The following is a 23,480-nucleotide window of genomic DNA, read 5'->3' on the forward strand; positions in this document are numbered from 1 at the left end:
CACCTAGTCTTGGCAGCTGGAAAGCGAAACTGCCTGCACATGCCTGTACAATTGCCTTAAGGATCAGATTTCTAAAATTCAACCATAATTAAGAGTTTGGCTACACTAGAAAGTTTTGCCACTTTAACTCTACTAGTCTAGTTAAAGCAGCAAAATCCCTCTAGTTGGGAGGTAATTCTACCAGTCTAAAAGTGCCAAAACAAGCTATAATGATTATAAGGCACCTTTATACTGAAACAGCTGCTCCACACTAGGGCCGTTACCAATAAAACTATGTTAGCAAAAAAATCACACCCCTAACCAACAGAGATATATGGGAAATCTTTTTTAGTGTAGGATAGTCCTAAGTGTAACACATACTAATAATATTTTAGCTATTTTAGCTCTATTTCAGCATCCTTAAACAGAAAATCTTGCAAAAGTGCACAGATACTGCATAGTACACACAAACAGAAATGACCTGTTAAAGTCAGACCGCCAGGGGCAATTATTTCTGTAACTGATTTATTCTTTATGCATATGTAAGCAGAGTCAGGATGAGCTCTATCCTGACATCTGGTGGTGAATTGTGGCGAGTTGTGGAAAAGAACTTCAGGGGCTGATCTTGTTTGCATAGGCACACCCACCCTGCCTAGCATGAAGCCACAGCAGCCCAAATGGTCACTTTGGCTGCTGTCGATCCCCAGTTTCTCTGTTACTGGGGCACGAAGAATAAAGTGGTGTTACCCTGACTATGTGAATCAAGGACAATGACATTGTTTTATGACAGAGGGACTCGTCCTCAACTAAGAGGCACTCAATAGACAAGGGACATGGGTTCCAAAACCTAATGAACTAAGAGAGAGGGAGAGCGAGAGGGGCTGGGGGACAGGTATTTGTACCTGATGGTATGGGTCCCTTTTGAGGGCCTAAAATACCAATTGTATTTTCTCCTCTCTCTACTGTGGAATATCAGAGCTAATTTTAATTCCATTAGGAGTCTAGTTACAGGCTGCTGATCTGAATTCACTCTGGGTAAATGGTGCACCAGCACTGAGGCTCCCCTACTAGAAGCTGAAATCACTGGGTAGTGTGGGGGGGCCTGAAGCTATGTTGCTGAGCGACTGACAAAGTGGAGCAGTTTGTGGGACAACGGGCAGAGAGGAGCAATTTGTGGAGTGGCTCATGGGATGGCTGGAGCGGCTTGTGGTGAAGGCTGCAGCGGGGTAGCTGGTCCTGGACCACGTAAGGTGCCCCTTAACACCACTGTGGGTGCCCCCGTCCCTAGGCTGGGAGGTAAAACTCTGCAGATAAACTTTTTAACTCCGGGGCTGTACTGACCAGGGACAGAGACTTTTGGGTGTTGGACTCAGAATGGAGAGGGGTAACTAGTGGTGTTCCCCAAGGGTCAGTCCTAGGACCAATTCTATTCAATTTATTCATAAATGATCTGGAGAAAGAGGTAAACAGTGAGGTGGCAAAGTTTGCAGATGATACTAAACTACTCAAGATAGTTAAGACCAAAGCAGATTGTGAAGAACTTCAAAAAGATCTCACAAAACTAAGTGATTGGGCAACAAAATGGCAAATGACATTTAATGGGGATAAATGTAAAGTAATGAACATTGGAAAAAATAACCCCAACTATACATACAATATGATGGGGGCTAATTTAGCTACAACGAGTCAGGAAAAAGATCTTGGTGTCATTGTGGATAGTTCTCTGAAGATGTCCACGCAGTGCGCAGAGGTGGTCAAAAAAGCAAACAGGATGTTAGGAATAATTAAAAAGGGGATAGAGAATAAGACTGAGAATATATTATTGCCCTTATATAAATCCATGGTACGCCCACATCTCAAATACTGTGGACAGATGTGGTCTCCTCACCTCAAAAAAGATATTCTAGCACTAGAAAAGGTTCAGAAAAGGGCAACTAAAATGATTAGGGGTTTGGAGAGGGTCCCGTATGAGGAAAGATTAAAGAGGCTAGGCCTCTTCAGTTTGGAAAAGAGGAGACTAAGGGGGGATATGATAGTGGTATATAAAATCATGAGTGATGTGGAGAAAGTGGATAAGGAAAAGTTATTTACTTATTCCCATAATACAAGAACTAGGGGTCACCAAATGAAATTAATAGGTAGCAGGTTTAAAACAAATAAAAGGAAGTTCTTCTTCACACAGCGCACAGTCAACTTGTGGAACTCCTTACCTGAGGAAGTTGTGAAGGTTGGGACTATAACAATGTTTAAAAGGGAACTGAATAAATTCATGGTGGCTAAGTCCATAAATGGCTATTAGCCAGAAAGGGTAAAGAATGGTGTTCGTAGCCTCTGTTCATCAGAGGATGGAGATAGATGGCAGGAGAGAGATCACCTGATCATTGCCTGTTAGGTTCACTCCCTCTGGGGCACCTGGCATTGGCCACTGTCAGTAGACAGATACTGGGCTAGCTGGACCTTTGGTCTGACCCGGTACGGCCGTTCTTATGTTCTTATGACTGTTGGGACTTTGGATGATCTTTTGGGTTGCTGGACTTAAGACCCTGCGGGGAAAATGATACTGCCAAACTTACTTGGGGGTGGGTCTTTTGCTCATGGTTTGAGTTATGAATCCTGTTTGTGGTGTTTCCCCAACATAATGCTGTATTGTTTCCCTCTTTTATTAAAAGGATTTTGCTACACTCACTCTGTGCTTGCAACAGGGGAAGTATTGCCTCCTAGAGGCACCCAGAGGGTGGTATGTAATTGTCTCAGGTCACTGGGTGGGGGCTTAAGCAGGTTTTGCATTGCGTTATTGAAATGGAACCCCTAGCTACTGAACCCGGCCCTTGCTGTTGCCAACTCAGACGGGCAGAAGGGTTACATATATAAGAAAAGCTGTGTTGAATATACGCATGACATTAAACTGGTAGGTGTCCAACTCAATCCTTGACAAGTTCTTACATATATATGAATGATGTATGATAATTGGAGGAGCTAGGGAAAAGAATTCATTTAATCAGTTTCTTCCTTTGAATGCGGTGGATTAGGCCCAATATTTGTGTGGTCTCTTGTTCGCATGAAAAAAGGTTGCATATGCAAATCTAAATTACATGCATACTTTAAATACCCAGTTTGCACATGCAATCTAGGGAGAGATTTTTTGCTAGCTTCTTACTAGAGATGTGCCTGCTATAACATACTATGGATTCTAAAACCCCCTAGCATTACGGAAACTTGGATCTGTATGCAGATTTTTGCAACTCATCCCAGGGGCCTAGTCTCCACTTGCTATACCAGGTTTAAAACTAGCGGAAGTGGTCTTAAACTGGTGTAATGGAGGGGACAATCAAGCTTGTGATAAGTCTGCTGACCCTGATCAAGTCAGGCGAGTGTATTGTTAAAACGGGTAGGGTTTAGTCTTGGCTATAAGGGGGGGCACATCTGTTCTAAATATGAGCATATGTCTACTAGGCATGCTCAAAAGTAATTCTTTACTCACATATGTTAAAATATAACAAAATATTTTTCTAACCTAAGGTCTGATCCTGCGCCCAGGCTCATACCTTAGGTTGATCTCAGCAGATACAGGATCAAGCTCTTAGTCCTGAACCAAACCTTCAATAGAGACTCTTTATATGCCATGTTTCAAAAGGAGCGAACGTTTGCATGTTGTGATGCTAGCAAAAGAACAGCTGAGAGACGAAATATAATTGTTCAGTCTGAGGTTCTTGAACAAGGAGTAAAACTTAGAGCATGAACTATATCAAACTTTCAGCCCAGTACAAAATTCAGGAAATATCATAAGGAAGTTTGATGATCTAGTAACAGAAGAGCTGTTTGTAAAGAGCTAATGTTTTCCAGAGAAAGATCGAGGAAATGAAAAGAAACAAGCTGCCTATGACAAAAACTACTGGGTAACTCGGCAAAGCCACAGACTCCTAATTCTTAGACCATTTAAAAAACAACGCTCCTCTTAAAACAAACATTACAGAAAAGAGAACCTATCATTCTCAATGAAGTAGAATACCTGTGCAGGGATGGAATTTCTGGAGTAGACTCCTCAGTGCTTCTAACTATTATTTACTTTTACTCATCTTGGATTCTTAACCCTCATATGTTCTAACTCTGTTATACCTACAGAACCTGGAGCCCAGGAAGAATGGGATGGGGCTGGGCTGGAGAAAGCATATGTTGCCCAGATTCTTGATTACCTCAGGCCTGCTGCAGCCTCCAGAATAAGCCAGAGCAGCCTAGGGGCTGCTTTAAGTTATGGCAGCCCTTATGTAATTGCCTGCAGGCTACATCACAGCCCAGATTCTTAGTAGCAGTATGTGCTGTGGAAACGTGTGTGTGTATGTATTATAGTAGGATAGTATTTAACATCTTTAGGGAGGAGACTTTACTATTTCAAATGCTGGGAAGTCTTATGAGCCTCAAAGGACTATTTGAAACAATGAGAACTTTTAAAGTTAAATGAGTTTCCCAGGAAATCTCTAGGGTGAGGTGAATGCAAATGTAACTCTGGTTATGCAAAAACCCAACCTTCTGAAGCTACGCCCTGAGGAGAGATGCATAGTCTAAGAATTACCTATTCCCACATCAAAGACTCAAACTGTATTAAGAGTCACTCAGAGATTCAAGGGTGTGTTTGTTCTTAGCCAAGGCTGTAAGCATGGAACATGTAAGCATGGGGCAAAAAGACCTTCGGTGGGGTTGGAAGGACGGTTAAGAGCCCTTGTTGGAGTTGGGGTGATCTCTGGTAACCTGATTAGGATGTGCATAGGTTCTTCTATTGTTTTCAAAATGTTTTCTCCTTAATGCTTTTAAATTAAGAATAAATGTGCTTTCTAAGGAAGAGTTATGTGATAACTTAACCGTGGACAATTATTTTGTTCGTAGCCTCTTAGGAGAAAGCAAAGCCTGCCTGCTTAGGCAGGCTGACTTACTGGGGAATTCACAGTGTAGGCGGGAAACTGTGTGGCCTAGAAATAACTCATTCTGGAGGAAGAGAGACACAGGTCTCAGCCCAAGAGAGATGGCAGCAGGGAGCAAAAGTCTGAGAGTGGGTGCCGTGGCTAGATCATGGAGGGGGAATATAGGTGCAATTGCTCTGACTGTGACAGTGGAATCCTCATCACTGGAGGTTTTTAAGAACAGGTTGGACAAACTGCTGTCAGGGACAGACTAGGTTCACTTGGTCCTGCCTTAGTGCAGGAGGCTGGACTAGATGATTCTCAAGGTCCTTTCCAGTCCTACATTTCTATAATTCTATGTCAGAAATAGCAAAAAAACAACAACAACAAAAAAAACCCCCTTGAAATAAAACTATACAGATAAAGAAAACCAAATCAAACCAACAGGCATTTTCAGCTTTTAAGAATGAAATAATAGAGTGTTGAGGGGTATTTTAAGATGAGTAGGTTATTGAAGAAAATGTACAATTAATCTTAGTTTCTCTTGATCTCATTAAAGCTGTTTCTTTAGCTAAATCCACAGGAAATGTGCCTGGGGCCTCAGATTCCAGTTAAACTCCATTTTCTTTATTAATTGGTATGAATCTCAGGTATTTTATTTCAAGGATACTTTGGATGGCCTCTAGTGATACATGTGCACATGCATTAAAAAAGTCACACTTGACACCCAATTTATTTCCTCCACTAATAGCCTCCAAAAGTGCATCTAGCAGCTTTAGCTAGTGAACCTACTCCTTTAACTCAATTCAATTAGTAAATGCCAGCACTTGGTTTCTAATCCTAGCACCAACTTCTTTCTATAAATTAATTTTGCCACTGGCCATGAATACCTACCACTCACTGTGACAAAGGAAGCTGGGGATGAAGCTATGGTATTTAATATCTCTTTGTCCCCTTTTGCTCACCGCATCCACAATATATCCTGATATTTTCTATAAAAGCCCGTTCTCTACCATAAAGGTGTTGTGGGGATCTACTCTGTTTATCATAAACTCATGCCCAAAATGTAAATTGGTAGAATTATTTTAAAGATATTCAGCATGCTTGAGAGAAATCAGATTGTGATTTGCACTATCCCTAAAAAACATTTTATGCTAAATTATCAGGTGTATTTTCGAAAACTGCCAGAAACTGTGGGTGAAATCCTGGCTGCACTGTAGTGAACAGCAAAACTCCAGTGACTTCAATGGGGCAAGATTTCACCCAAAATATGGATATTCACCTTATAATTTTCATGTCATAATTTAAATCAGCATTACTTTGTATGGCTATGATTTCATGTCAGAAGAATAAGATGCAGTAATCTATGTAAGTATATATTGATGAAAAAAATCACACCACCATAAAGATTTAAAGGGATGGGAAAACACAAATTAATCAGGAATACTAGTACTGAATGCAATGAAACTCATAGTTTGTATACATAGGGAATGGATGGGGAAGTTAGTGCAAAATAGTTAGGATGTGAATTTAAAATGCAATAGGAATTCCACACTAACTCCCTATGTTAACATTTTTATTCTACACTAGGGGGCTTGTTTACATGGTGAGGCAATGCACACTGTGGGGGGTGGGGTGACTGCTAAAGTGCACCAATGTGTTCTACACTAACTGGTCCATGTTGACCTTGCTGGCATGCACTAAAAGTTCCCTAGTGCACTTTAACATAATACTGATGCACTTTATTAAAGCACGCTAGAGAAATTTTAATGCACACCAGCAGGGATCTACATGAAGCATTCAATGCACAACACAACTGTGTGCTATAGAAATCACACCCCCACAGTACACATTACTACACCATGTAGTCAAGACTTCTAAGAGTGCCTTTTTGTGCTTCAGATTAATCTTCCAAAGTAGATTAACCTAAACTGCACAAAGGCACTATTCAGCTGTATAGCTATTCTGCACTTGGCACAGTGTTTTGAAAAGTAGTTGTGGTGCTAACAGATGCCCCTTTTTAGCTCCTCAGGGAATGGGGAATGTAATCCTATCAGATATGTAGCTTTCCGAAAGAGTTCATACTATACATGAACACGCTTAGAGGCCTAACACAGACTTTAACATAGCTAGTCTCATTTAAATATTGCATCATCTGATTGGCATAGTCACTCCTACACTAGTAACATTTAACTATTCTTACAAGCACCATTATATTGTACTTTTTCTACCTGAATTATGTAGCTAATAGTGTTTCCCACTCTCCACTTTCCAGATGAATAAAAATTCTTGGCACAGAATGTTCAGGACATTGGCCAATCAGTGAATAAATCAATTAATTAGTTACTGTTTTGCAGGGTGCTTTGTTCCTACAGTATTTTATTAAACCTCAGGGCCTAATTTTCCTCACATACCCCTGTTTGAGATAGGTCTGACTCCATTGACTTCAAAGGAGTTACGCCTCATTTACACTAGTGCAAATGAGAGAAAACACAGGCCTCAAGAATTGTTATTCCTATCAAACAAACCCAGTGTCTCAAAGAAGTGTAAACACAGCTCAGGAGTCACTTCACTAAATGGAGTAAATCTACAGCACTGAGCAATCCCATTTTATTAGCATCAGTGTCTCATCACTTGCTGCTGCTTACTGTCATGACACAACTCTCCCCTGCCCACCAACGATGAGTAGTAGCATTTCAGACGTGAGTAACACAAGCTATGTTTGTTTACATGCTGGAAACGGCTCATCTACCCTGTCCTCCTCTCACCATTCCCTGTCCTCTTTTTTTTAATAAGGAGAACAAAACAAACAAATAAATCCATATTTATTTTAACAAGGCAATCAGAGTTCCAATAACCCATGGCAGAAAATCCCCATCACACTCTAATGCTGTTACAAGATTTGCAGCAGCCACAGCAGTGACATTGCAGCAACCCATTTTAAAAGGTTTTGCTGGAGACTGAACTATATTACTTGGTAGACATAGAATTGCTTACTCTTTTACTGACAATTAAAATGCAAAATACATGTGTGACATTCGGGTAAGGAGAGAAACTCCTAAAACTAATCCTATACATCAGTATTGATGGCATAATTCTAATCCAAATCCAAGCCCTACTCCTATGCAAAGTCCCACTGATGTCAATGAGGCTGCCACCTGGGCACAGGGACCTTCCTGTGCTGAGCTCAGCACAGGGTCATGGCCAGATTTCTGTTCCTGGCCACATTCATCTCCATAGGCATAAGGTTCCAAACCGCATCTCCCTGCAGCTGCAATAAAGGGGGTATTCACCTCCCTAAGTGAAGGCAGGCAAGGATACTACAGCCATTTCCCTCCATATTTCCACCTAGAGGGAATGGCTTTATTTTACAGCCAGCAGCAGCTGCTGGGGAAATGTCCAAATCACATATCTCAATAGCTTGCTGGGCCCAACTTTCTGCTGGACTGCCTCACGCACTTTGTGGGCTTTGCCATCAGGTTCCAGGTCCTCCTCTGATGGAGCAGGGATTGTAAGAAGTTTGCATTTGAGTGGCCCCTGTAGACCTACTGTTGCAGGGGACTCAATCTGACTTCTTTGAATGAAGATGTATAGCTCTATCTACTTATAAAAAAGATTCCATAACCTTGATTGTAAATTCTTGAAGGTTGGCACAGGCTTTTTGCTACGTGGTTGGACAATGCTTAGTACAATGGGGCCATGATCCCTGATTGGGGCCTATGGACACTACTATAATACAAATATTAATAATCTACTCATTAATGGAGGGAAGAAGGCCACAGATTTTGTGTATAAAAGGGTCCTCTATGTCATATATACCCTTGGAGTTTGGACAATCAACTTGCCATATATACTAATGACCTGAAGACCGATAATCCCGTAAGAAAAATGAATTTTCCTCCCAAAATGCCTCCTGAAAACTTCTGTCTTGTAGTCACCTAAACCATTGTTGCTGTTTTTCCAGTTCCTAATATACTGAAATTATGCCCACAGTGTGATTAATTGTCATTTTAGAAGCATGGAAATCTATATTTTAAAAATAATTTATAAACTAAAGCTTTTAAACTGGATGATAGCAGCAAATGGAAGACAGAAAGGTAACTGCAGAGGAATCAATGTAGCAAATGTAAATGAGGCAAAATCCAGTGACTAATGTTACAATCCTAAGAATTTAAAAATCAACACTAATGATCACTTGCACTGCTGCGTCTGGCACTTGGGCTGATAAAAATAGAGTAATTAAGAACATTCTTAAGTATTCATGGACCAGCTGATTACCTCGTATTAATTAGGCAAGAATAGCATTCATTAATGTTGTATTCAGCCTGCTGTCTTAACTACTGTAAGTCACTTTGGGCAAGATTGTGGCAGCCTTACATGGCATGTTTTGGAGGGTGAAGTTCAGGTGAATCCACTGAGGCCTCGTCCAGACTAGGGGAGGAAAATCGATCTTAGCTACGCAACTTCAGCTACGTGAATAACGTAGCTGAAGTCGAATATCTAAGATCGAATTACTCACCCGTCCAGATGGCGCGGGATCGATGTCTGCGGCTCTCCGTGTCGATTCCGGAACTCCGTTTGGGCTGATGGAGTTCCGGAATCGATGTAAGCGCGCTCGGGGATCGATATATCGCTTCTAGACTAGACGCAATATATCGATCCCCGAGCAATCGATTTTAACCCGCCGATACGGCGGGGTAGTCTGGACGTGGGCTGAGAGAGAATTCTGGGAAGGAATGTGCCTCCAGCTCTGCAAAATGGTGCAGCACACTCTCCCCTATGCTCTGGTCAATGTGAGGCGGAGCCAGGAGGAGAGGATGCTATTTTGCTACCAAAATTTGAACCAAAAAGTAAAAATCTTGGGCCCAGATTCTCAGCTTGTGTAAACTGGCATTGCTCCATTAGCTTCAATGGAACTACACTAATTTACACCAGCTGAGAATCTAGCCCATTAACTCTACTTTACACACTTGTATAAGTGAAATTGGATATGAATAAAATGGTATTGAAAATATTGTAATTTGCTGCTTCTTAATCTCAGGGTCTGTTCTCACACATAAAACAGGGCGTGCACTCACCTAGAATAGCAGAACTAGAGCTGTCTCTGAGTGGGAAAACATGAATCCAGATTTAGATTTCAAATATCTCAGAGCTGATAGGTCTTCAGATCCAGGGTTTTGTTTCAGATTTATATATTACACAATAAAAACAACATTAAAAGAGCATTAAGGTTCAAAGTCAAAGACTCAAAAGTTAGGAAATGCCAGAATGAAGGTTGCCTGTACAACCTAACTCAACCAACCCCTGGTGTGTGTGTGTATAATGATACAATCTTTAATTACGTTCATATAAATTGTCATCCTCTTTGTAAAGTAACGCTAGACGGGATGAGAAACACACTGCCAGTGGGTTTCATAGATATTTGCTAACAGCAGAAGACTGGTGAGACTCAGGAATCTTGGGTTCCATTATAGGATCTACAGACTCCTCCACCTGTCCTGTTACTGTCTCTTCCCATCTCATCCCAGTCCCCTTGTCCAGCCAGACCTAGGTTACTTTTACACTGCAACCAGTAGTGTAATTTGCAGTTTATGTAAACATTCCTTCACCAGCCTTAATCTAGGTAGCTCACTAAAAAGAGCCATGAGGACATGGTGATGTGGGCTTCAGTGTGGCCTGCACAGGCTCGCCTGGCCCCGCCATGTACATACTCACATTGCTAGCCCATACTGAAACCCACTCTGTCCACTCCTGATGGGACCCAGGGACTACTTAATATTATTGATACTGTGTGTTTGAATAGGAGCTATTCATGTAAGGGATTGCAAGGTTCAGGCCCCATGTTTGTATCCATGTATCTTTGCCATGTGAGAGCCTTAAGGAGCTAAAATGAGGTCCAAGGCTGCTTTGCTGCTGAAGGTGTGGATTTAAAATGAGGTAGGGAAACTGGTCTGGGCTCTTGTTTTATCCTATTGCATAGCATCCTGTGTTTATTCAGTGGTTGGAGGGACGACTGTGCTCCTCGCCCCATCTGCCACAATTCAAAGGTGATGCAGTAAAGTTTTTCGTCTCTTAATTAACGTTACTGTTGAGCATTTTAGCCCTGCTGTTGCTTGGTGTCCGTGATGTAAAGATGAAATACATTGTCATTTCAAGAAGAGTTTTTACAAAGAGTAAACATAATATTTTTGTTCAAATGTAGTACAAACTTGATTGTTTTTGGCAGGTGGGTTTTGTGAAAATGGAATATGTTCTATGATTTCTACTTTGATACTTGTACAGAGCATTAAAAGCTACAGTTTTCCACCATTCCTCTTACTAAAAACCTCTTCAAGGCTTCCATTCTTTAACAAATTCGTATATCAGATGCTCCCATCTTTGGTGTGGTGCAGAAGGGAGTAAAGGAAAGGAAAAAGGCCCAGAAAGGCCCTAGAATTAGTGGAACGAGGGAAAAGAGAGGCTCTGGGGTCTTCTCTGCCCGCTCCTAGCAAGCCTACAGAAGCAAACAGAACTATTAGGGTGTCACAGCTTTGGATGGACCACATCTAGCTGAAGTGAGGGTGGAGCAGAAGAGCAACCACTGTGAGCAGATGCCCCCCCCCCACCAAATCCTGAGAAACAGCAACTGGAAAGGCCTGAAGTTATAAGCAACTGAAAAAGGAAGACTGAAGGGTTATAATGGAAAAGGCTTGCAGCAGCATTAGCTTATATTCTGTGTCTTCTGGCCTTGACAGTGAGGGAGAGTAGGACATAGGGAGAGATGAGAGGTGCAGATGGACCTGCTGGCAGCAGCAGGGTTCTGGAGTGAGGAAGCTCTGGTTCATCCCCATTTCCATTCATCTTTCTACATCTTTCCATTCATCTTTCTAGTGTTTCCCTCAAGCTAAAGGATTTTTCTCAGCCCATTCTCAGAATGAGATTTAAGTAAGCTCCATTGCTCCTTCTGTCAAGCCATGAGAGCTGGATGGCATGCAGCCACTGCACAGGGATGCAGGGAAAAGCAAGAGGCCTCCCTCTTCCCCACAACTGACACAGGTGTCACACACAGCAGCAATCTCTGCCCTGGGAAACACAAAGACTATTTGCTCCTGCATCACCCCTCAGGGAGCAGGGTGCCAGAAAGGGAGCATGAACCATGGCTCCACTTCACTCATAAGAACGGCCATACTGAGTCAGACCAAAGGTCCACCCAGCCCAGTATCATGTCTACCGACAGTGGCCAATGCCAGGTGCCCCAGAGGGAGTGACTGAAGTATGCAGAGGTTACCTAAACCAGTAGTAGGGCAGAGAGGATGAGCCTGTCTTATGACTCTAGTTAATTATTTTCGGTGTGCTACAATATATAACCTGATAATGCTGCTTTAACTCCGTCAACAGACTGTCATTTAGATAGGGTAGCTAAGCTTGTTATTAGTGAAAGTTATGTAGTATAGCTGGAGTAAATAGTGACTGCGATAGTTAAAGCTACCTAAGTGTTTCCACTATAACTCACCTATTTCAGTGGCTTATAATTCTAAAAAAATTTCATCTTTCAAGCTGAAATTGTCTTTCTTTGCTCTCCACGCAAGAGACAATTTTTGGGGAAAGTTTGAGCAAAAATGGTTCAGTCATTTTTTAGTAAAGAAGGGGAGGGTTTTTTTTAAATCCCCACACTTTTGCCATTATAAAAACAACCTTTATAAAATATTTGAGAGTTCGGGCTTCCCAGTTTGTGGCAAAAAGCTGATGTTTGACAGAAATGTACACCAATAAGTTCTGGATGAGCAGACTCTGGTTATCATTAAAGATGCCTGTTGACCCATAATATTTTATAAAAGATTCATGGCTAAGATCCTGATCCTGCAGCGTGAATTCAATGCAGATCCATGTGGGTGCAGCAGCACTCTGCACACACAGATTGCAATGCAGAATCAGGGTAGTCACAAATTCATTATTATGAATTACAAATGTTTGTAACTAAGTCACCATTTGGATAAAATATTATATATGTTTTTGTTTATATTTGATTTGTTTTATTAATCATTATTATTACATTTGCTCTTTTCCCCATGAGATAAGGAAGTGAATGAGTTGCAAAGGATCTGTGCTTAAATGAAAAGGTGTTATTTTATGTTTGCTCTGGCAGTATGAAAGTCCTGAGATCTTAGAAACACTAAATCAGATCTCGGTGGATGATCTCTGACAAGACTTTCCTCTCTGCAAAGAGGACGCCCGAAGGACACCTACCTGATAATGCTGACATTTGCTGCTGGCTATTTCACTAAACAATTTGCTAAAATGTTATGTGTGCGTTTGAAATGGTATTAAGTATTATCTTGTTGTCTGCCAACTTGCAGTGCTTTACTATTATTGTGTCTTACGAAAACGTCCTATAGGACTTTTCTATAGATTTTGTGAACCCTCCTACAGAACAAAATTGAGAATTATATCCCTGCTATAGAATTGTATATGTAAATAAAATCATAATCTTTTAAATTGTATAGGGTTTTTAGAATAATTTCTACAGCATCCTATTAAATTACTAAACCCACTCAGTTTAATACCTATTAGAGTCTATAGGACTTTTCCACAAGGGGCAATTTAAACCATTCCTTTCAAAGGGAATTATGAAGAGACAAAGTGATTTTGCCCATTTTCAAAAGGGGCTTAGGAACCTAAATCCCATTGACTTTCAAAAATAATGAAGCCCAGTCACTTTAGAAAATTGGAGCTAGGCTTCTAAGTCACTTTGGCTCTTTTGAAAGTTTTACCTTAGAGGTCTGTCTCTCTCCAGGTTTTTATACCATGCCAATCGCATAGTACACGAATGTGTTAAAAAAGAATAAAAGAATGCTTTTTCAAAAGCTTAACTGTGAGAAACTAGATAAGTCAATTTGACTGTGCAGTTAATGCTACTGTAAATTTTGGAACTTCCTTACAAACAACCATTCTCATCTCATGTGGGGGCACCAGCTGACCACTTGGGACTAGCCTGGCATGTGCAGCCCCAGGATCAAGGAACTATAAAAGTGACTGAAAACCACATTTATGGCCCCACTCCTGAGCTGTGCAAAGTGCAGAAGGCCAATGTCCTAGTCTGACTCTCATGAGGCTATTTCAACAAGCACAATTTTAAATATACTGGCATGTGACTTAAATTTCCACCTATATGACCTGTCAATATCTGGGTGTCTGGTTCAGGCTGCCTTTAGATAGTGGCTGAATATAGTATAGCTTGAGGGTATCCTGAAATGGTTGCTTAAGGTAGGTGCAGTGGTTCTCAAACTGTGGGTCTAAGTCAGTCTTGACCCCATTTTAATGGGGCTGGCCTTAGACTTGCTGGAACCCAGGTCTGAAGCTGACGCCCGAGCCCCAGTGCCTGGGGCTGAAACCGATGCCCTAGGCAGTGGGGCTCTGGCTTTGGCTCCCCAGTAGGATGACCAGATGTCCCAATTTTATAGGGATAGTCCTGATTCTTGGACCTTTTTCCTATATAGGTTCCTATTACCCCCACACCCCTGTCCTGATTTTTCACATTTGCTGTCTGGTCACTCTACCTCCCAGCTCTGGGTAGCAGGGCTTGTGTAGGCTCAGACTTCGGTTCCCCCTACTGAGGTCATGGCAGTAATTTTTGTTGGCAGAAGGGGATAGCGGTGCAATGAAGTTTGAGAACCTCTGAGGGGATTGCCTAATGGAGAGGACCATTAGTGCAGATTTCATTGCACATGAATTTAAATAAAGTAATGTAGTAATGTAAATGTAAATAAAGTAATTCTGCCCTCAGGTCTGTGAAGTCAAAGGCTGTTATACCTGCAAATCTCTGGACAGAACTGGGCTCTGGATGTTTATTTTCACAATATCCTTCCATGGATATTGGTGCAGATTTGGCTCCCTCATTGTAATTTTATATGAAAAATAAAAACTGAATTGTTAACAGCTTCATGCTTCATTTTATTCATTATTAAAAAAATAAAATAGGTGGCTGATCAGCCTGCCCAACTGCATCTCTTTTGCTTCATACTATGTTTCCATATCATTTTGCCCAAGAACCCTTGCTCTTCTTGCCTAGTGAAGCTGATCCTTAGTGCTGATTTAAATGCACTCATCTCTGTTTTTTCTTTAGCATCTATGTGCTGAACACATCATTTATATCCACAGACCACTGCCCAGGGCAAATACTGCTCTTTGCCTGCCACTGTATTGAGAGTTTCTCTAGGCATCCCTCCTGTTTCACCTTCATGACAGTGTTTCTCTGTTATGGCTGGAAGGTTGCGGGAGGACATCTGCAGCAAGTTACTCTTAATGAGTATGAAACTCACTTCTACCAATATAATAGCTTCCAAGGCCAGAAGGGATCATCGTGATCATCTTGTCTGGCCTTCTGTATAACACAGGCCATAGAACTTCCTTAAAATAATTCCTAGAACATATCTTTTTAAAATACATCCAAACTTGATTTAAAAATGATTAGTGATAGAGAATCCACCATGATCCTTGGTAAATTGTTCCAGTGGTTAATTTCTTTCACTGTTAAAAACCTATTCCTTATTTCCAACCTGAACTTGTCTAGCTTCAACTTCCAGCCAATGGATTGTGTTAGATCTTTCTCTGCTAAATTGAAGACTCATTATTAAATATTTGTTCGTCGTGCAGATACTTATATCACTTCAGTGAGTCTCTGAGTGGCCACAACATTGCTGGCCCCTGCTTGCAGGAGTGACTCTTACCAAATTTTCTGGCATACCTAGAAAAAGTGAACGCATATCAGTAGCCCAGGCAACTTTCTTGTTCCAGTGTCTTCTGACAGTTCAAACTTAAGATTTCTTAATAAATATAGAAGTCAAGTAAACGTTTCACAATCTTCCAAAAGGCACTGGCAGGGAGGGAGCAACTCATGCATAAACTCAGCCAAAACAGAATTCAGCTTGAGCTCTGGATGTGAGATTCAGCAGTGATTATTATTTGTGTGACAAAGACAAGTGGAAACTTCTGGCAGATTCTGTATAAAACACCACTGAGGGAACACAAGTGCAAAGAGTTGATCTCAATGCACTTTATAAAGGTGGGTAAACTATATTATCCAGTAGGGCTAGAAGCAGCCAAATCTGGGACTCAGTGAGAGGGGGCAAAATGGGGCCCAGCCAGGACTACCCTTTCCCTGGACCCAAAACTGTGTAGGGGAGATCCCACCACAACTCTGGGAGCTCTAGACCTCTCTTCCCCTGCCCTCCACCATACAGCCCTGGGGAAGAACTGCACAGAGCAGCCAGCCAGAGACTCCATCTGCTAAGAGCAGAAACAGCCAAAGTTGGGAGCTCTGGACATTCCAGTCAAAACTGGAGAAAGTTCTGGTTTTCTTTGCCCTGTGCTGACGGGAAGTAAATTCCAACCCTCTCCCCACCACCCAGTCTCTCTACCTCAGCTTCACTCCGCCCCTGCCCTGCCCCCTTCACCCCACTTCCCTTCCCTTGCCACTTAAGGTCAGACCCAGGCAGTGGGGGGCCCAGAGAGACCAAACTGTCACATGACCCAACATTCACACTGCTATTTTCAGTCCTGCAACAGGCCCTGAAGGCCAAGGGATTGAAGGCAAAGGGGTATCCTCTTTCAGCACTGAGAGACAAGAGGAAAAGACTCTAAGAGCTGTGGCTTAAGGTGAGCAGAGGAATTGCTTTTTGTTTGATATTTTTCACAAGTGTTATGTTGAAGAATAGAACTATGCCCCAAAAGAGACTTGGGCATAGCAATGAGGCTTTCCTGGGCTGTAGAAACAGGCTAGCAAGTTCTACCAATGGGTATTAGTGATACCAGCAAAAGCATTTATTTGCTGGTATTAACTGCGTCTACAGTAGGAGCGTTTGTCAGAATAGCTATAATGACAAACCTTTTCTAGTGTAGAGTTACCTTTCTATTTTTATTTAAAGAAAGCTACCACAGAGTTCATACAAAGAACCACCAAAATGAAATACCACCTCCTGTTTTGATCCATATGCATTGTAAATGTCATCTCTTTTCTCTGGGGTACATAATATTTAGACACTGCTACTACAGTGGAAGATGTCTTTCCATAAAAGGGCTTATTGCTGATCCCATTTTGAAAGCTGTATTTGCTTTCCATAAAATCCCCTGACCTGAATAATTAAAAACAGCTTTGATCCCTGTACTTATGAAATATTATAAAGACCCCAGTGATTGCAGCTTATGCATGCCCTTATCATTGCTAAATGAATCCTGACACTAACATTTTGGCAAAGATTAAGATTTAGATTTAGTAAGGTCATTGCTAGAATTTGCCAACTCAGATCAAAATAGTTTCATCCCTGATCAATTATAATTATCAATTTTAATTTATGTACCACAGACTTTTTCGCCTTTGGGCAGCAAATGAAGTCTATTACATATTGTGACAGTGAACGCAGCAAAAATTTTGATGAGGGTGGCTGGGATGTCTTTTCAACACTTGAACTTTGGATATAATTTTATGAGTTGATTTTCCAGATTCATTTACCACATCATGATCTCCTTGCCTTGGCAAGAAAATAGTTCAGAATTCTTCCTGGTTTAAATTAGTCTGGGGTTTTAGACAAAAGCAACCTATTACCGAGACCTGTGCTTCTGTTCTATATAACCTCTTTTGGACACAGTATAAAAGGTGTCTGAATTCTATTGCTGTTTCTGTACTGCTGTTTTACATTTAAAAAATACACAGAAATAGCCTGAATTCTTCACTCATAACTTAAGTTAAAGGGGATAAGAACTTCAGAATATGTGGCACAGCTTTTAACCACGGAGACAATATAAACAGGTACCAAGTGAGAATAGGAATAAAAGGGTACACACTATCAGTTGTATGTAAATTAGGAAGTCTTTCAATGGTGCACTCATATTAGTCAATGGTATGTCATAATGTAATTGAAAATGAGAGAGGGAAAAGATGGTCTTGTGGGCAAAGCATCAAACTGAGATGCAGGAAACTGGGAGTTCCTGCTCTGCCAGAGACTTCCTGTGGAGAGCTAGGTGGGATTTTCGAAAATGCTCAAAATTGGCCCAACTTTGCTCCCATTGAAGTAAATGGTAAAATTCCCATCGACTTCAATAGTAGACAAGTTAGGTTACAAAGCTGAACGCCTTTGAAAATCCCACCCTTATCCTCATTTTACAGATGGGAAGCTGAGACACCGAGAGACTAGCAGTACCTTTGCTACTTCCAAGAGGTGTCATGAGGGTAGTTTCATTAAATGTATGTGAATTACTCTGGCTCTCTGGTGACAAAAGCCTAAGCATAAGGTAGTTGATATCCTACTGCATATTTTATTTTCTGGTGGAGAATCATTTCTTCATTATTCTTTTAAAAAAGACATGAATGCAATACAAAAATAAAACAAATTAAAAGAGAAGAATTGCTAATTAAATAATAAAATAACATATGACCTCAGAAAGAGTGATGGAAGGAAATCCATGCCTCATACAGTGTAAAGGGAAAGGAGTAGGAAACAAGGGATCCCACAGTCTTAGGGGGTATTCACATTCAGCTATGGTCAGGAGCATGGGGTGGAGGTGGCAGGAAAAAATAGCAGAAAAAAGGCAATGAGAGGTCTGGTTGCATGGTAGGCTGTGAAGAAGTTGCAACACCAGTCTAGCACTTACCTAAAAACAAGACCAGCCAGATCAGGTCAAAGCCACGCTGCTGAAGAAAAAGAGGTGAGGGGTCTAATCTGCAAAGCAATTTCCTCTCTGGAAGCTGCGGTCCTGCAGGATTGTGCCTTCATTTGCTTTGATGATCTCTGAGAGACTTCTCTGGAGATTCTCTATCAACTGTGAGTTGGGTTTTTTTTAGCCTTTTATTTCCCTAGATCTTTCCTATCTTCTTCTTTCTGTCCTCTTGTGATTTTCCTCTTCCTCCTTCCCCACAGCTTAGGCTCCAACAAAAAATTAAGAACAGGAGTCACTAAATTGAGAAGAGAGCTTTATGCTCCCAGGCTAGGAGACGAATACAGAAGGGCCATTGGGTCACCCTTTATTCATCTTGTCTTTCACTTGTTTCTTCGCTTCCTCACAGATAGTGCTGTAATGAACTGACTTTGTACATAATACAGATTTATGCCAAAAAACACTGACTTTGAATATGTGATTTTACTCTCTAAATGCTGACCCACAAAACAGAGGGTGAAAGACTTACTAACACTGAAAGGAAAAGTCCAAATTATGATATTTAGCTACCGGCCCAAGTAGGGCAGCTGTGAAATTGCTCCATTTCCTGGGCAGCCGACTGAGGCTGTTAATGGGTGGCCACTTCCCAGGCACCCCCTCATGGCCTGGTGTGGCTCTGCAGCAACCTACTTCAGTTTCCCTCTCTGACAAGGTTTCTCAAACTCATCACCCAGTATATATCATTTTAAAACATTCTCCTTGTGGAGAAGGATTCAGTTTGTTTAGTCTATACGTACTTTACCGGCTGGTCATCAAACATTTCTGTCTCCTTCAACCAGGAGCCCCAAGCACTCCTTCCCAGAGTGCACTCCTTCCCAGAGTTGGGTTCAGTTCAGTCTCTCTCTTTCCTTGGACTAGGAGTCCCTGGCCCTCCTTCCTAGAATTGTATTATAATCCAAACAGTCCCCTTATTCCCCGCAGCACTCACCTACAACTGCTTCCTCAACCCAGTTACAACTTCCCCCTCCCATTTCTTGTTCTGCTCAGGTTCTTCAGAGAAGCCAGCTGCCCTCACTCAAAATGTTAATGAGACACAAGTGGTTTGGACCAGTTCCCTCTTAAAAGACCAATTCACCCTGTGATAGAGGAATTATTCCTGAAAGAGAGACAATCTATTCCTAAGTAGCCCAGTGTGAAAGGGGACCATACAAGATGCTTCAGATTTTAATATGATCTTTCTGATGGGACCGGCCCACTTTATGGGCTGTAGGAGGCTTGGTGAGTGGCATGGCATTATTGCCTCCCTTCATGCTTGGGGGGGCCCTCTGCTCCCAAGGCTGTGCTGAGGGAACGCTCCTCATGGAAAGGGTAAGGGGCTCCACACACTTCCCCCCGGCTCAGTGCACCTGAATAAGGGTCTTCACAAACTGGCCCTTAAAGAGAAGTCCTTTAGCTCATGTGGCAGAAGCCTGTGTTTCTGAAGGAGTACGATTCTGGCACGACTAACTCGATTTGCGTCAAAACTGATTTTTGTTTTGAGGAATCATCTCTTTCTGTCTATTGTAGTGGGTGACATTACAGTAGGAACTTCAAGGCTCACTGAGCATTGCAAAGCCCACATGAGGGTGGAGAGGAATTAAGGATTCTACAATGCAGAAAAGTGACAGGAAGAATTTACCAAAAAAAAAAAAAAAATCTTACCAAACCCTTTCAGAAACATTAAATGAAAGCAGACAGAGAGAAAAAAGGCAAATTGTGATGAGAATACAAAGAAGAGGCTTAAGCAGCCAGAAGAAATGTGCCTCAGAATATATAAGTGGTAACATATCATTTCGTGGCTATCAAAATGCATGTTAGTTTGAATGCTTTATAAAATATTGAAGTGTAGACACAAGTTACCTTTCAAGCTGGCAGCCCAGACTGTGATTTTTTTTTTTTACATGCTGCATTACACCAGCTCATAACAACAAGATGATGTTGCCATAGGAAACAATGCCAACTGGAAGAGATAATAACTTGTAACAGATATAAGTAGCATTATCTCTCAATAACATGGAAGATAAAACAGTATTATCAAATAGCCAAGGTAGGGAATGCTAACTAAATTCTACAGCAATTCCACAGTTTAGGGGTTTCAGGACTATTTCAATATGATTCCTCAAATCTGTTGAATTACATGGACAGATTCAGACCCGGTGTAAATGGGTGCCACTCCACTAACCTCTACATACTGGAGAGATTTAGGAGGGAGACATGAAAAAATGGATGTTCTTACCGTATCTCCCACCTAAGAACCTAAACTGTCCTCACAACTCGGTAATCCTCCCTTTCACAGCAGAGAGGAATTACAAAAAAAATCACTACTAATCAGATACGGAAACCTAGATTTTTAAAAGGGAACAAAACTATTTTGATTTCTTCAACTTTGTATGCCTAAGTGGAGAGACTTTTAAGAGACTTGATTGTCACAAGAGCTAAATGTCCAGCCTCTGAAACTGAGGCCATTTCAAGTTGTCCAAAGTTGGGTACCCACAAACAAAGGCACCAAAAAAAGTTTAATCAATTTGAAATCTAGGTTGTAAATTTTATTTGAAAACTAGAAAATAATTGTATTATCCATCTTCCCCAGCCCCACATGTGCTGGGTACTGTATATCATCTAGTGAAGCAGGACGAGCTGCATTTTGAAAATAGCTGACGAGACTAGTAAAAGCACACTTGCATATATATACACAGAAAGGCAGAGTGGGAGGTGATGGAGAAACACATGTGAAGGAAAGGGAGATATCTTCTCCTAAATTTGGTACACAGAGATAACACATTCTGGCTTTCAGATTGAAAAATAAATAAAAAATACACATGGTATTAAGTACAATAGAATCTGTATAATATTTGTGTCCTAGATGTAACCACAATGTGTTTAGGGGTCTGAGCAGCAAAATAGGCATAAGGAGACATTGGTTCTCTTCCTGGCTTTGACTTTGAGTCACTATGTACCCCTAGGTAAGGCACAAATGACCTGAACCTGCAAACCTCCTACAAGTAGGACACTCAATGATGTCAATGGTAGGAGGAGGGGAGGCCAAAGGAGCCTGGGACGTTCCGGCCACTGAGCAAGATCTTGCCTGGGAGGGCATCTGCTGCCATGGTGCCAATTGACACCACTGCCACGACTTGGAGATGGGTGGCTGGGTGCCAATGCTGAGGTCACCGTCGACCGTACGGTACCGTAGGAGCAGTGAGAGCAACGGTGCCTGCGATAATGCCTTCCGCGTGACCGGGACCTCAACAATGAAGATCGGTACCTGTCCGAGGTGCTGCTCCTGTACTTGACCCGGCAGCTGGAGCTATGATGCGCTGGTGCCAGTGGACTGTGAGAGGAGTCCCGTGTGTGAGGTCTGGTAGAGCGGGAACTCAAGTTGGAGCGTCGACGATGGTGGCATTGGGATCGGCTACGGTAGCTGCAACGCAAGGAAGAACGTCGGCGGCACCTGTCCCGGTGCCTGTGTCCCTGGTCACGAGGTGGGGAGGAGCCCCGAGGTTACTGTGCAGGCGGTGAGCTGGTCAGCCTGAGTGGAGCAGAGGGCTGGTGCGAGCTGCGGGAAGATCGTCTCGAGCGAGGCAGCAAGTGGTCCTCGGAGCGGGGACTATGCCATGTCGGGGAGGTCTGTTGTGCTCCCAGTGGCGGCTTCCCTCTAGATCAGGGGCCCGTCTCAGGTGGCGCCCCGCATACCGGGAGGGTTTGGATGTCATGTGCGGCCTGTGCAGCCTCCGATGCCGACAGCATTCTCACCGCAAGGGAGGCACACGTGGAAGGGACCGGGCTGCTCCACTCAATGCTATTCAGAGACCTGAGTCCCAAGGGGGATCGCGGGCTGCCCAGCTTGGGTCCGGCCTCACCCCTTTCCTTCTCTAGTGCCGCTGAGTCTTCCCTTGTTGTTTCTTAGAGGGGAGCAGTGCCGGCTAGTGGAGGGGACTTCGCTCTGCACCGAGGATGCAGTGCCGGGCGCCGAGTCCATTTGGTGTGCCGGTGCTGGGGCCAGCACTGATTCCATTAGGAAAGCGCGAAGCCTAATGTCCCTCTTCTTCTTAGTCCGTGGCTTGAGTGATCCACAGATCCTGCAGCGCTCACTTACATGAGTTTCACCCAAGCAGCAGAGACACTGAGTATGCGGGTCGCTTCTTGGCATAGAACTGCGACAGGAGTAGCAAGACTTGAAGCCTGGGGCACAGGGCATGCCCTGAGCCTAGTCAACTAACATGAGAAACTATTCAACTATTGGAACAACTGTACTACTAAGGCTAACTAGAGAAGCTGCAGCAAGGCTGTAGCATGAAGTTCCGACTACCTTCATTGGAGGCAAGAAGGAACTGAGGGTGGGGGGGAGTGCGCGGCTCCCCTTATAGTGCGATATAGAGGTGCCACTTCAGGGGTCACAGCGGTGCTCCCCCTATATAGGTACTGCTAAGGGAAAAACTTCTGGCACCGGTGCACGTGGCGAGCACGCACATCTACTGTGGAATACACCTGAGCAATCACTCGAAGAATTGTGATTTTTCTTTTCTAACAGGTGGAAGTGAACACTTCCAGTGTATTCCCTTGGTTTCATTAAAAAGTATTTCCAGTATGACTGCAGTATTGTTCTAAAGTACAATATATTGCATTAGATTTATAGCTAGTTAAAATGGAATTTATTTGTTTTGCAGTTTGTGACACAGGCAGCCTTGCTTATAAAAACAATTTTAGTCAAAATCATGGCATCCAAATATTATCTATGCTAAGGTATGAGATATTCTTTATCCTTAAGGAGACTAGCTTTTGGATTCTTAATCTACCAAGTGTTCAGATTTAGTTGTTAATTAACTGGAATTAAGTATTAGAGATTTTCTTTGTTGTTGTAGGGTTGAATGATTATAGGGATAATTTATTGAATATTTCATTATCCATCCTGTACATAATCCATTTAACACAAACTAA

General features: G+C 42.2%; 1 long non-coding RNA gene across 1 annotated transcript in view; it reads left to right on the forward strand.

Moving 5' to 3' along the window:
* Positions 1 to 15,509: 15,509 nt before the first annotated feature.
* LOC115648706 overlaps positions 15,510 to 23,480 on the forward strand; it is a 44,394-nt gene continuing 36,423 nt past the window's right edge. Inside the window, exon 1 of the long non-coding RNA XR_003999648.1 lies at positions 15,510 to 16,508. This is a non-coding gene — a long non-coding RNA (uncharacterized LOC115648706). The remainder of the gene's footprint in view (positions 16,509 to 23,480) is intronic.

Source organism: Gopherus evgoodei, chromosome 3, assembly GCF_007399415.2.
Source record: "Gopherus evgoodei ecotype Sinaloan lineage chromosome 3, rGopEvg1_v1.p, whole genome shotgun sequence".
Lineage (NCBI taxonomy): Eukaryota > Metazoa > Chordata > Testudines > Testudinidae > Gopherus > Gopherus evgoodei.